The 15,927-nt window shown below is 39.2% G+C and overlaps 1 protein-coding gene and 1 long non-coding RNA gene across 2 annotated transcripts in view; one reads left to right on the forward strand and one right to left on the reverse strand.

Annotated features, from left to right (window-relative positions):
- Positions 1-15,927, forward strand: part of TLK1 (tousled like kinase 1) — a 91,501-nt gene that overhangs the window by 4,646 nt on the left and 70,928 nt on the right. The gene's annotated exons all lie outside the window — the stretch shown is intronic.
- Positions 8,202-15,774, reverse strand: LOC114016860 (uncharacterized). Its single transcript, XR_008733522.1, has 3 exons — positions 15,646-15,774; positions 13,959-15,519; positions 8,202-13,375 (listed from the first exon to the last, which is right to left on the reverse strand). It is a non-coding gene; the product is annotated as an uncharacterized LOC114016860 (long non-coding RNA).

The following is a 15,927-nucleotide window of genomic DNA, read 5'->3' on the forward strand; positions in this document are numbered from 1 at the left end:
CGTAGCGGTAACTTTGGTACTTAAGACTCACAGCTAGCATAGAACAATGCTGCGTATTCTGAGATGGAGGAATACTGCCCATTTGTCTTCTGTTCCTTGCTCTGCCTGTTCAAAGAATAATAAATCAGCATCAGTATCCTGCTTTTATTTTCTCTAGCCACTCCAAGAACGAATTTTGGAGTATTTAAGGGATCTAGTAAAGCTCAGAAATAAAACATAGGTCATCTAGAACAGCAGATCTTTCCACAGAAATAGCAAGTCTTGAATGTGTGAGGAGTTTTCTTTGGAAATGTTTCAGCTCTGTCATAGAAGCTACAGGAAAAGAACATTTCTTTAGTGTTGTGTGCTACAATGTAAGTACCCATATTTGTGGGCACATGTGTGTAAAACAAAGCAAAAATTCTAAAATGAAGCAAGCTGACTTGCTCCTTCCCAGCTCCATGCAGACAAAATCTTAGAACTGCACAGATAGCAGTTGTGTTGCTTTACACACACCTGAGACATAGTCAGGAAACAGTATAGAAAAGATTAAAAAATAGAATGAAAATATAGAAACTAATATGCAGAAATGTCTTGCTGCTATTTTTTTTGCCTTTAAATGAGGTTATAAGTAAATGAGTATATGCAATTAACCATGGATTATTCTGTACCCCTGAGCATCTAAAACCTTGATTTGGAACAAGTTTTACAGGATATTTTATAACTTTGGTTGTTTTTTTTTTTACTTTTCAATAACTCAGCATATGAATTTATGAGTGTACTGTGGTACTATCATCAAAAAGAAGATCAAAATAGTGACTAGAATAAGTGAAAAGGAGATAGAATTGGCATAAATTTGTATGGACCAAAGAAGTTACATTTATTAGTCAAAATACAACTCCCGTTGGGAACTTGGATAGGTATCATACAAATCATGATGGAATTGTTTCTCTAATGAAGGACTATTACAATGAGAAAGCAGGTAGTCTCCATTTAAAATAAAAAGCTAGGCATAATTGTATTAGTTGTTAGCATGCAAGCAGCTAAAGGAGCCCTGTGTGTTCTTAGGCACTTACCCTTACTACCTAAAGTGGAATTGTCTGATAGGAAAATTGGGTAGGACTTTCTGTTAAAAAAAATGCAAATTGTATACAGAGTTGTCTATATGAGTCTTATGACTGATTTTAGTGCTTCAAGGTTAAGTTTTGTTGGCAATGAAACAAATATTGTAGCTGTTCCTGAGGTCTGTGAGCTTTATTAAGTACATGAATAACAAATACACTTAATATATCTGATAGCAGACTCTGTTCCTTTGCTTCTCTAGGATCCTTAAACCTTGACTAAATGCCATAGTCTGAGACCGGCATTGCTTTCACTGTTGTTTCTATGACAGTTGAATGTGAATGGTGAATCTATCTTTGGAAGGCAGAAAATGAGATGCATTGTCTTTTAGTGGTCAGGTCTGATAGGTATGCTTTTTTATGTGTTGGCATTGAGTCTTACTCTCACTTTTGCAAAATCTTATATAAGTTTTCCCTAGAGAGACAGATAAGAAATAAAGGATTAGTACATCTCTCCATACAGTAACTCCTAATGTGAAATTCTAGCCCTATTTATAATGAGAGCTTTGTTACTGATTTCAGTAGGATCACAATTTTACCCCTAAGGTGCAGTTGTGCTTTCCTAGGAAAGCTAACGTATAAAATACAGCCTCCGCCAGTACATCATCAATGCAGTAGCATAGAAAGAGGATAACATTGAATGACATCCATAGCCAATAACAGCTGCTGCAAACATCCTGTCAAGCACTGTATTAATGTTAGTCACCAGCTTTCCAGGTTTGTCTAAGATTATTTTCTTCATACCTGAACGAGGTAGACTCAGGATGAGTTGGAGTTCTTTGTGGAAGTGTGGTTGGCATTTGTGTTTTGTAATTTTTTTTTTAACTAATCAAAGATTGTCAGATGTGGTAATGCTGCTTTGATTTTTATTAATAAAGCACACCATCTATAACTAATTTTTTAAAGCCCTTGAAGGCACTGTTTAATTTTTCAGCTGTTTTTTGTTCTATCTAGTTCTGTATTAGCTTCCTATCTTCAGGTCTTGACTTCTGTAAAGCAGATATTGTCAAGCACACATTGCTGGGAGGTATCTTGTACCTCATAAAAGAAGGAAAAAGGCTCTTGATTAGGATCCCAGTCTTCACTGACCCCACTGCTCAGTAGGTAGGGTGTTGTGGACATTAACAACGTTACAGAGGATCTTTGGCCAGTATGTTGGCTGCAAGTCATGGATTGAAGACTGCTGCTGCATATCTTCCAGGTAAGACTAACGTGCTCCTTTTGATAGGGCTTGTTTAGATGTCAGCTAAAAAAATAACTCCTTGACGTGTTTGCATGAGAATGACTCCTGTAGATAAAATTATATTGCCTAATAGTTTCCTGCAGCTCCCCAGATACTTGTTAGAGTAGTCCAAAATTTAATTCAGCCTCTCCCTATGAAATTGGATCTCTACTTTGTACTTCTGATTGCTTCTCTCAGCTCGATTAATAACGTGGAAGCATTTGTTCTGTCTCTGAAGGGTGTCTGGGTGCCTCCTGCCAGAACAATGGAGATCACCTTCTGCTGAGCTTATACATATATGCAGGAACAGGAGCCATAATGGATGCTTCAGAGCACTGTGTAATATCTTCTTCCAAATTAAGGAGGCTCTGACACATCAGTCAGTTTTTCCCTGCCTGTATTTGATTGCATACTTAAAATCAGCTGACTCTCAGATCAAGTGGTGCCTTGTTGCTTTAAGTTCAGCAGTGGCTGTTGTCTGTGTTAGGGAGGAGTTCTGTCACTGAATGGTAAAACAAGACACATCCTAAAGCTGGCCCTGGAATTTCTTTGCAGTGTTATTCCCTGAGAAACTTGAGCTTTCTTGATTGCAAATAGGAAAACTCTTGAAGGAGTGTGTGCACATGGTAGGGAGAACTTAAGAAGGGAAGAAAAGGATTTTATTGAATAATTTCAAAAAATGAAGTGGAAAAAAATGTATATATATCAAACCAGAGAGAAGCAGAACAGTAGTGTGAGGTGATAGAGGCCTTTTAGAGTCTGAAAGTACTGGAAGTTTTACTCGAGATTGGACAAAGTTCTGCACTGTGGTATTAGATGTCACCATCCTGAGACATTCAGCTTGGCACAGTGAGACCACTTCATTGCCTCATTTCATGCTAGTGTGTTTCAGGCTACGTGCTGGGTATTTCCAGTATTTGGCTTTTTATACTACGTGCAATAGATTCAATTTTCCTATTCTTACAGGCAGTATCTTCAGCAGTATGCCCTGAAATGCCTTATGGATTCAAGCTGTCCCTTAATCAATGATGCAGAGGGTGCGGTTTTGATCTTTTTCTCTAATATATGAACTATGATACTAGATTCATCCTGGCATACATCTGTCAGACCAGACTGAAAGCATTCAGTTAGAGACACTTCATCACCAGAATGGGGCCAACAAATTGGAGACAATCTAAAAAAGGGAGATTGAAATATAACATAGATGGGAAATAGAGGATATCTCAAAATAAGGTCATAATGGAGGACTTAAATTGCACATCTATCCAGACAGCAGCAGGACATCCTCAAAATATGCTATAGTATCTGCATACTGATACCAACTATTACAAATATGCAACAAGTATGGATTGTTTGTGAAAAGAACAGCTATAGGTCAAGATGTAACACAACAGAGAAGACAACTCTGCAAATATAAATATTTATTATTACAGTAACTGCTTCCTACTAAAATTGGCAAGAATGATGAATCCAACCCTCTAATATGTATTTGAGAATTAGGAAGCTAATGAGGGAGTGCAGCAAAAAGCCCTCTTCTGCCTTCTAGAAAAATCAGCAAAGCTAACATTGCTAGACCATAATGAAGAATGTGTGGTTAGAGCTACTGGGCTGCAGATCCACCACTAAAAACCCACCAGTGCTTGATACTGAACCAAGGAGTGAAAAATACAAAATAAAAAATCCTGCGTTGGCTGAAGGACATGCAGAATTCTTTTACGTCTGTAGTTTTTGTGATTGTTAATACTTCTATGAAACACTGCTGAACTGCCATAGAGCAAATTACAAGCAGCAGATGAATGTGTCTGGTTTGATCTTTGAGCTTCTTTGATTAGGTGCAGGTAAAAGTCAGTGTCATGTCTGCATACTGTGGCATGTTTTAATATCTGCTGTTACTTTCTGGATTGGTTTGCAGCTTGAGTCCTTAACTTGTGATTTATTTTTTTTTTTAATTTAGCCATTGATTACACCCCAGAAGATGTGATTCACTTCAACTACAAAATCCCTGCTTGTTGTGGTACTAACAAGCATTGTGCCTACTGAAAGCTGCAGCAGAACGGAAAGGGAGGAGGCCTAACAGGCTTGACACCATCTTTTGTCTGTGTTGCAGCAAGGGGTGAGGGAAAGATGTCTAGGAATTGTCTTATCATCATACGGAGAGATACACATACATAAGCATTTTTATTTGTTTATCTAATCTCTTGGATGCTTTTTCAATGCCTGTCTTAAACCTTTGTTCTTGAAGTAAGCAAGGAAAAACTGTATGACAGGCATTTAATTTTTTTCTTTCTCAAGAGCAGTTAGTGTCCCTTCTGTTGAGAAGAAAATGGGACCATGTGGAAAGCTAGATTTCAATTAACACATCAAAGGGCAGTTTGTGGGGTTTTGCCTATAACTAAGGTTTAACTGAGTTGCAGGACTGGGAATTTCGTGTTTTCCTATACGCTCACATATTGCATTCTTACCTCTCCTACTTCTCTACTTTTCCTCTGTTTCTCCAAAGGGGCCGAATGAAAGCAGTATAATCTTGTTGAATATATTCTATGGTTCTTGCTTATGAATTAGATGAACAGCTGCTGGGAACAGTCTGGGAATACTATTTGGTGAAAAAAAGAGATGAGACACAAACAAATTCCCTTATGATGCCATTCATTCTATATGCAGTATTATACCGGAGGGGCGGAAAGATGGGAAGGCCTAAAATTCAGTTTCAATATGAGCTGGTTTGAAAAGAAGCAATTCTACATACATTGCACCCACAAAAACTTGTATTTATAGGCACAAACTTTTTTGTAGGTAGAAACTGCACAGCTGGTTGTATGCATTCGTTTTTTTGCATGCATAAGAACTTACTTTTACAGACACAACCGTTGTACTTCCTTCTCAGTATTTCCCCGTTACACTAATTCTTACATTATATAGTTCATATCTTTTCTGTGTGCTTTAAACAAGGTGGGGAAGGGGGGGAAAGGCCTTCATTTTGGCATGCAGGACAATCAAAATTAAACAGACAAGCAGGCAAAAGGACAATCCACAAAATTAAAAGGGAGTCATTGGTACATGTCAGTCTTCCTGCAACATTCTCCTGCTCACATTTCTGCACTGTAAAAATCTGGCACGCAGTTGTGTGTTAAGGCTGGAAATTAAAGCAAATCTCCTCAGTTGCCTTACAAATGTCATACAGCAACTGAAGCAATGGGCATTTTGCTTTCTTGTCTTGCTACTTCAGTAAATTCCTTCTCAGGTCCTTTTCACCTACTAGCGTCTGGAAGACACACACAGAATTAAACACGCCTGTCTACAGAAACAGGAGACCCAAACATTAGGATTACATTAATCTTAGATAAATCACCATGCAGCGTAGTTCTGACAATTCACACTATTTTGGAAAAGTTGATGAGATTTTTCGCTGGGCGTCTTGGTAATATAGAACATATTATGGGCTTTGGCCACACATCCTGTATTTTGAACCAGATGTCTGTGGTTTACCAACTTGTTTCTTTTATTCCACTGCAGGCCAGTAGTAGGAATTGGATTCTTTTATTGACTGGTTGGTTGGAACACATGAAAACCCTCTTACGCTATGTACGTGTTGTAAACTACAAGCTTGGTCTGAAAACATAACCATTTTAGAGTTCTAGGGAAGTGATTTTAAATGAATATTTTAAAATGTTATTCTGGAACAGATTTTTTTTTCATGCTTAGATAATTGGAAGAGGCCTTCGTGGTAGTTACGAAAAACAGAAACAGAAATACATATTTTTTTTTAAATTAACTCTTACAAATCAACTAAAATTTTATTATTAGTTATGAAGACTTCAACAGGAATGATGTTTTTGTTTCTTTAAAGGGATTGCATTAGCTCTCAGGATGAAAGTGTCATCAGATCAACTGTAACTATAGCCTGACACTTTGCGCCTCTGTGCATGTGCATAGCTTGATACTATCGAAGTACCAGTAACAGTGATACCTAAGGCTACCGTGGATAAACACAGAAGGTTTCTGATGACAGCATCTTAAGCAGAAGGGAAAAGCTCTTGTGTGGTTTATGATAGCGTCATAACCCTGAGGTGCTGACAGAGCTTAATTCACAGTTTTTCTGTGAGTCGTTTTTCTGCATTTCATATATCACTTTTGTGTCTTGTTGAAAATCATAGATATTTTTTCTCTTTAAATAAAGCCAGATTAAAATTAAGGATTAACATCAAAATACCTTTTACTGCCCTGGTTATTTTAAAAGAATTCAGAATCTCAGTTTGATATCATAATAATTATAAAATGGATGTTTTGGTCAATAGACCTGTATTTTAAGAAATAATGTAATTAATCATGGCATTTTTTTAGTTAAATTTAACATAAAACTATGATTTTTGCCATTTGGTTGGTTTTTATCACTCAGTATGATATTTGACTCTATAGGGGATATTGAATGAAGTTTTTGCAAAGATACATATGTGCAAGCTGGCTAAAAAAAAATATTGATGGAATTTGCCATTATAAAAATCCAGAGTTTGTTTATCTGGGGTTTTTTTGACACATTGATGTTTAAAAATCGCTAAAGTTAGTGTTCTTTGTTTTATCATTTTCTGAATTACTACTTATTTTACATTTACAGGTTAGTACCACTCAGGCCTTGCCTGCCTACAGCAACTGTACTGCCTAAACTATAGCAACCAAGTTAAAGGAAACATGTTCGGTAGTACTGAAATCATTATAGGAGAGGGGTAGAAAAAGACCTTAAAAGGTCATCCAGTCCATCCCTGTTCTGAGGCAGGAAATGGGTAACTAGGTCATCCCTGACAGATGTTTGTGTAGGCTGCTGTTAAAAACCACAAATGAAGGGGGTCCACAACCTCTATAAACCTATTCCATCTATCTAGACTTTAAGTTGAAAGGGACTTTTTTGTTGTTTCTTTTTTTTTTTTATCTGGTCTACTCTGCAGCAAATTAAGCTTGTTATAATTCAAGTGGATACAAAGAACTGTTGATCGTGGCTTTCTGTGTGCTGCCTTTTAAAACAAGTGTTTTCCCCCCAGTCGTCTTTTCCTGAACAAGCCAAGCCCCATTCCTTCAACCTTTCCTTGTAAGTCATATTTTCAAAATAACTTATCATTCTTGTTGATTTCATTTCAACTCCATCCAAATTGTTGAAATTGTTCTTGGAGTGCATTGGCCAAAATTGCACAGAACGCTCCAGCTGAGGCCTCAGCGGCACTGAAGATTGCAAAATAATTAGGTCCTGCATCTCACATACTGCGCACTTCCTAATACATCCTGGAATGTGAAATGCTCTTTCTGCAACATCATTGTGTTGTTGACTCATATTTAGTTTGAAATCCACTCAAACCTTCCTATCCTTTTCTGCAATCCTGTTGCCTTGTTAAAGCATCATCATATTATATTGATATACTCTGTTTTATTTTTGTCATGGGCGATGCTTAGTTTCCCTCTATGTAATATGAGCTTGTTGCATTTATACTGTTTCTCACATTATCTAGGTATTCTGAGTTCTGATCTGTTCCTGTGTGTTTGCAGCCTCCTTCCAGATTTTTTGCAAATTTTACAAGTTTATTCCCGGTTCTATTATCCAAGATGTTCAACGAAAAATTGAATAGGATGGGTGAGAAATCCCTGAAGGATGTTACTGCAGTGCCATCCTGCTTCATCAGTAAACTGTTGATAAATACTGTTCGGAAGAAATATTTAACTACTTGTGTACTGCTTGATTTCATCTATACCATTTCTTGTATTGCAGGCAAAATTAGAAAGGACCCAACCAAAAGTATGTTAAAGCATGGATATCACATTTACTGCTTTCTTCTTACTCAATAGGCCTGTTGCCCTTTCTGAGAAGGAAATCAAGAGAGGTTTGACACAATAATTATCCTAATTACATTTTAACATCTTATTACTTAATTGTTTTCTATAGTATTGTTATCTTCCTGCTTATACACTAACACTGCCTAATAACCTATGGTAGTATGCCTGAGAGATGGATGATGTATTTATGAGAGTTAGGTCAGTTGAACTCTAATTCCTAAGACAGGCCAGGCAGTATTTTCATCCTTCACAGTCTTCTAGGACCTCCCTTGTACTCCAAAAATTCTCAAAAAAATCCAAACAAACCCTAAACCACAACTCCCCCCCACCCCTCAGTCATCATGCAGAGATTATTTTATCTTTTTAAGTGCTCCAGGGTAATTTTTAGCACATTTTCCTATGGAAACACAGTTCGTATAACCACACTGTATGACCAGCCAGACCACACCATGCCTTTTGAACTTGTTGCTCACTTTCCAACTGAACTGGACTGAGAAGTTGTGGTATCAAAGGTACCACATTTCTACAGTTTTTGTGAAAATGAGCAGGTAAGTAGAGAGTCCTCCATGGCAACAAGGAATTCAGAGGAAATGAAACCATGATATTGGGCATTGGAAAACTCACAGAAGAACATTATGAATATTCCAGCCATAAATTTCAGTCTGAGCTTTTGCTCTGGGCTAATCCAGACAGGAGACACAAGGCTACAGGGAAGCAGGCTTTATCCATTGCTTTCTGAACTACACTTTTAAGTCAGCAGGATCAGAAACTGGCATGTCTTAATATCACTTAACCCATTCCCTCCCTTTTCTGGTCTTTGCTTCCGAGACCTTTGTTAAAATTAATTGCTGTGCATATCTGATGCTAAGATTTTTGTAGACACACTAGGCAAAAAAGATAATTGAATGTTTTAGTCTTCTCTGTGTCACATTATTTGCTGTCTGCCTTGATAGATATTGGATTTGAACCTTCCTTTGTCTCCCTTACTTCATGTGTGTGTGTTGTAACCTTTTATTGGCTTTTAGGTCCTTTCCTAATTTATCTCATTTTTCCTCTTAGCCTTCCCAATTTGTTCCCTGTGCGAGCTTGCTATTCTTTAAACTCATTTTTAGTCACCTGTTCTTGTTTCCACTTTTTTGTGTAGTTCCTTCTTTTTTTTTTATTTGATCAAATAGCTCCTGATGAAACCTTGCTGCTCTCTTTCAGTGCTTTCTTTGCATCAGGGTCGTCTGCTGTTGTGCCTTTAATACGCTTCTTTCAGTATCTGTCAGCTCTCCTATGCTCCCATTTCCTTCTGAATTTCTTCCAAAAGATCTACCCACCTATTCATACCCTAAGCCAACTAAAATCTGCTTTTGGAAGCCCATTTCTTTGTGTCACTCCATGCTTTCTTTGGCATCATGAATTTTATTGTTTTGTGATCAGTTTTTATATGTATACCTTCCACCGGTGCCTTAATTGAGAAGTATTAACTGATAAGGTAAATAATATGCAAAACAGCCTTTCTTCTCTTATCTCCTCAACTGTCTGAAATCACAAGTAGTTGTTCTCTGTACCCTTCAGGAATGTGCTGGGCAGCTTGTCTCCTGTACTGCGCTCTGTGTGTGTGAATTTGAAGGCCTTATTCAACAATTAGAAAAACCCCAGCAACCCTAAACTGGTGTGACTTTTGCCTGAAAAAAGCATCAAGACATGCCCCATTGCTATTAGAAACCACATATAGACATGGCTTTCTGCAAACACTGTCTGTCTCTAATGGCTTAAAATCAAAGGCAACAAAATAAGCTCCAGGCAAGACAGATACTTCAGGAAGGAAGATACAAGGTGTAAAGAGTGAGACAGCAGTATGAAAGATGTGTGGAAAAGCATGAGCTTAAAAAAAAAGATTGAGAGGAAGCCTGACAGATAAGAGGGGCCTGTTTACCTGAGAGCAGTGTTACAAAAGGAATAGTCTCAGTGTCGGAAGAAATTGCAGGGAATAGCAGGCAAGTAGATTGCAAGGGACACAGGAAGAAAAGCAATAGAATAAAATGAAAACAGACAGGTGGGGAAAGTGAATGTAGCATCCATCAGGATGGGGTTTTTAATTTCTTCACCAGGGAACATTTAAAACCAAATTTTTTTTTATTAAAATGACATACACAAGGAGGGATGGTAAAACTGTCCTTGATTCTGACTGGAATGTGGCTAATAATCTCAGTAGCTAGAGCAGGGAGACTGGAGTCAAGAGGAACATTTCTATGGTAAATATACCCCATTGTTTAGTTTTTCTGTTTGGTTTGAAGGGAGGCTGTGTGCAGGCTTCTTAGAGATTTGGAGTACAAATGGTGATGATATCAAAGATATGATAAATGCAGTTTATGACAATTACATGGATGATAAAAATAGATCTGTGCTTACATAGTGTTTGTGTCTATTTCGCGAACGTAGGCTTAATGTGATACCATTTTTTTCATTTTGGCTTCTCTGCATCTTGATATGCTGGTATATTTAGGGAAGATATTTTTGCTAGTATATTATTTATGTATGTTTTTGTTACCTTGCAACTGAGAGTTGCTAGCAAGTTCTATATTAAAAAAATTATTAAGCATGTAGTGCGGTATATGGCTCAGGGAGACAGCTCTAATTCAGTGAGCCTCAAAATTGATTTAATCAAGATCTAAATAACTTTTTCCTATAAAAATATTATTGCTCTAAATCAGTTCTAGAGAATTTTAGCTAAACTTGAAAATTAATATTAGTACAATTGCAACATTCCTATTTGCTCATAAATAGAAACGGTATGTGAGAACCAGGTGCCGAAGCTGTTACAATCCGAGATGGTGTTCTATCACAGCAATGCACTTGCTGTCACAGTCACTTGGCATTTTACCTTGTACTTGTGCCAAAATGCATTTTGAATCTTCTAAGCTGCAGGACACGGAGACTGGAAGATTCTAGTCGTCATTCCAGCCCAGACTGGCCAGGAGTACATTGATCTGATACTGGGAGGGTCCATACATGTGCTCAGCTGTGTCAGGAGAAGGAAGGACAGAGTGTCTGAGCTACAAGCTTCCAGTAGTCACCAAGTCAGAAAACAGTATTTTCTTCTCTCAAGTTATGTTTTCCCAGCATACCTCATTCCATCTAACCTAGAAATGTCATAAATACATCATTTGGATGATGAAATAATTTAGGTGTTTTCTACTCAAGCTGCTGTACCGGTATGTCTATTTAGTTACAAGAATACTTTTCTACTACGATAGTTAAATCAGATTGGCTGCTGGTATTGGCATACTTATAGGATGTGTGTATGTCCTTCTATATATGGGGTTGGTGAGTGCATGTGTATATGTGTGTATACATTTATCTACATATAAAATTAATATATATTGGTAAATACACAGTGCCTGTAATGGCTTATGCTTTAAATGTACTGCTACAGGTCTATTATCCAAAGTGCTAGGATGACAGGGAACTAACAAAGAATTTGAAGCCGCTGTAACAAACAAAACTGCAGTTTCACTGGCATTGCAAATAAGTGATGGGCTAAATCCTGGTCTAGTGGAAGGTGTCCCTGTCAACGGCAAGGAGGGGTTGGAACTAGATGATCTTTAAGGTTCCTTCCAACCCAACCCAGTTCCATGATTCTGTGATTCTATGATAAATCAAAGGACTTGAATAATGCTTAAAGAAGAGAATTGCTTGTTTGAGAAAAGGGTAAAACCAAGGCTGGGTTGCTAGGCTGTCTGTTGAAGAAGGTAACTTGCTCCAAGTCCAACAAAGTGGAAGAAGGCTACATATTTCTGATTAACTATATGAAAAGGTAAAAGAGAGACGTAATACCTTTGTTAGGCATATTTTAGAAATCTTGATCAAAAGAAGCAGGTGAAGGAAATAGATACCAAAAGCATCTGAAGAAAAGACACTAATGATCTCAGACTCCTGACGTTTTCCTGATCTCTAGCTGATAGAGACAGAGTTAAGTTTGGAAGCATATAGTTTAATACTTTTCCAGGGATGTTGTCATTTATGATAATTTCTGGAAACTCTTGCCTTTCATTCCTAGAAGCACAAGCCTGCTAAATCAAATTCCTCTTATACCTATGCTCCTTCCACTTGTCCCATGAATTTGACACTTTCCTTCTAATTATTGACACAATTTAAAAATGGTCTTAATTATAACCTATATGTAAACATACATTATTCATATAATCTACTCCCAGGTATTGCATGAAACCTAAGCCAGTGAATATCAAATAGATTTTCGTGGGGAAAAAAGAGAAGACATACCCAATTATTAAGAATATGTATTATTTGATGTTATTGGAGTACATATTTTTCATAATGACACCAAAATGTATTTGGTGCCTGTGAGGAGTGAAGATGAAGGTCTCTGAACAGGGAAGAAACTCTCTCTCTGTAATTGGTCCCACAGTCATAGCATATTCTTCCTCAAGAACATCTAGGATAAACTCAGGATTTTACCACATGTAGTGTTTGGAATGACGATTCTTTGTCCTGTAAAGGATGTATGTAAAAATTTTGAAATTGACGTTTGACCTGAGTGCATGGTTATCTTTATAGATACAATGCAGATGTCTCCAGAAACTTGCTCCTGCTGTAATCTTCCTTGTTTTCTCTATGCAGCCCATCAATTCTTTTGTTTAAGCCCTTTCCTTAACTATCTGCCAGTTAACTTCTCTTACTTTTCTAAAGATTTTGGGGTAAATTGCGAACTTACTGTGATAAAAATTTCTTGCACAAATAATTCCAGTCGCAAAGTTGAAACCTCTCACAATTTTAATGTGGGGTCTTTTTTTTTTTAAGATTTTTGTTGCTTGGCTTTTTTGTCTTTGGAATAATGAAATTTCATGATGCTTTTCTGTTCTTCAAGTGTCCTTGATTTGAGGGTTACTACTGTGATAAACCTTGTGAACTTCCATTTGACACATTCTCATGAGAAAAATAGCACATAGGCATTTCACTCCTCTCCATTTTGGTCTGAATTTTGAGGTCCTCTTCCTTAGCAGTTCACAAAACCACATCAGCTTCTTTGGGCTTTGCCTGGAGTCAAGCTTTCCCTGGTACATAGGTGTATGGCACCTTTTTCAGCATTTTCCAGTGCAATCCCATTGAAAGGGGATCTCTCTATTTTTGAGGATCCATTTGAGGATCTACCTCAAGTTATGCCTGATGTTGATAACGCAGTGTTTATGTAGGAAACCTTGATAGCAGACTATTCTGCTCCTGAAAACTAGAAGGCAAAGAAAAATTTGTAATATTTATTATATTTTTAAAAAAGAATGAGTGATACTTACTCAGTACTATACGAGTTGGACTAAGTCAAAACGTAATGTTTTGAGTGGGTGACACTGAGCAGACTCCTCAACACTGTGAGAGACAGGTTATTCATCTGGCCACTGGACCATAAAGTCTTATTGCAACATGAAGGTAGGGCACTCACAGGAAAGCATTATGTACATTTATGATGCTATGTAATAAGGGAAGACTTTTAGAAGATGTTTGGAAAGTTCTAAGGTGTTAATGAAGATGTCCTTTCCTGCCATGATACTATTAAACTGGTAACACTGAAGCAGCGTGGCTTTACAAATAAAGGGGTACCTTAAAATCAGCATCAGCTCTACTTCTACATTAAGAAAGCAATTTTTCTATGAACTACAGAGGGGAAATATAACCGTTCCATGTATTTTTAAAGTTATATAGATCGTCTCATCTGGAAATGATCTATATAATTCATGCTCTGCTTTCAGTCTACATCAACAGGTCACAAAACCAAGAGATATAGCTCTGCTATATTAAGAAAAGTAGATCCCAACCTGTATTTTGCAGCAGGTACCCATTTCTGCCAAGCAGCAGCAGGCACTGTTTAATAAGCGGTCTGGTGGGGAATCCTGCAGTACATCCCCACTCACTCCTGGTCCTTCAGTGAGGTGCCTTCTAACACATGATGAGATACTGTGAAGATCTGATTATTTTTCACAGTGTTAATTTATGACAGTTTAAAAGACATCTTGACGGTTTTATAATATTTAAACTGCGTGTCTGATAGAAGATGCAATGAATGGGATTTTCCTCTTCGTATCCTGTTCCCCTGGTCAAAGCGACTGATGCTTGCTTTAAACACGGAGTCCCAGCTGTATTAGTGGAATGACTTGTAGGCATTTTTTTTGTTGTTGTTTGTAAGCAAAAGTGGCAGAAGGAATGCTTGTTTATGTATCTTTTTGTAAGGCTAGCAGGGGTTTGTATGGAGTGGATGCAAATGAGTATGAACAAAGAACCTGAATGTCTTTAACTTACTGCGTCTTACTTGGCAGATTTTGAAAGCAGTGTGCTGCAGCAGGATGTACTCATCAGGAAATGAGGTGTATGTTCACTTATGCTATCATGTGGATTATGGGATTATGTTTTGTTTCTAACCTTGCAAGAAGTTTCTGTGCCAGCTGTAAAATATTAATATTGCAGTCAGAGTGAACTAGCACTGTTTTACGTCATGCCTAAGTACTAGCAATTTCTTGGTGTAATTTTCTTAGGTAATGCCTGAGAAGTCTCTAGGATCAAGTCCTTAAAAGCAAGTAAGTCTCAGTTGAAGTATCAAACCACTTCTCTCTGCCAAAAAAACCTGTATAGCTGTTACTAAATAGATAGCCTGGAACAGACTCATTTAGCAAGTAAACATACTGATTTTTACTTCAAGTTAATAGTGAATTGTGAAGAAACTCTCAGCTATGCTGTATACTTGTGGGAGGTGAAACTCTTAGATAATTTGACAGATGTCACTTTAAAAGGAAGAGACAGAACCGGTAATATCGGTGTTGTGCGCAGATCTGCAACCCAACATTAGTAATCTACTCCTGCCATTCTCAAACAGAAGCAGGGTAGAGGACGGCCAGGATGTCTCCATACAGCAGCCACAAAATGAGCACCATGCCTGGCTGAGGAATATACTTCTGTATACATGCAGAATGCAGTATGTCTGCAAACCATGGTATTGTTTTAAGTAATCGTTGTCCTACCTAAGTTGCGCTCATAAGCTGAAAGGCTTTGTTCCAGAACTGACTTTGCCAAGATTCTCACGTTCTCAGGGAAGACACTGTCAGTTTTAAGAAAAAGCCGAAAATTGGAAAACTGGGTTTAAATTCCGCTATGCCTGCACTTTATCCTAACTCAGGGTGGAGAGGTGCGTTTTGAAGGATGCACAGGTCAGGGCTGGTGCCTAGCGGGGAGCCCCCGCCTGCCGGGGGAGGCGGGGGGGGGTGGCCCTGGCCCAGGGCTCCCCCAGCCCGGGTTGGCCGCTCCTCCGGCGGGGGCTGCCTCGCAGGTGGCGGCTGGCGAGCGACACCTTCTCCCGGGTCCCCACGCCGCTGCCGCCACGCTGTCCTGTTCGGGGAAAAAGAAACGCGCTTGAAATCCGGCAGAGCCCTGGCAGCCCCCGCAGCACAAGCCGCAAAAATAACGTCCGCGCCGGCAAGCGCCCAGCTCAGCCCCGCCGCCGCCCCCACTCACCGCAGCGGTGGGCAGGGCTCGCCCCGCGCGGTCCCACGCCGGGGTGGCGCCGGGCCCCGGTGGCGGCGCGGACGGGCTCCCCGCCGCCGTGCCTGCTTTCCCCCGCGCCCCGCCACAACGGCCGTTGTGGCGCGGGGCGCGGGGGGAAAGCAGACGCGGCGGCCGGTGCGGGGACCCCGGCGCGGGCGTACCGGGCCGCCCGGGCGCGCATGGGGGCAGCGGGCGGGCGGCGCGCTCAGGCCGCGGCAGGGCCGGGCAGGTGCGTGCGCGGGGGGCGCCGCT

Source organism: Falco cherrug, chromosome 8, assembly GCF_023634085.1.
Source record: "Falco cherrug isolate bFalChe1 chromosome 8, bFalChe1.pri, whole genome shotgun sequence".
NCBI lineage: Eukaryota > Metazoa > Chordata > Aves > Falconiformes > Falconidae > Falco > Falco cherrug.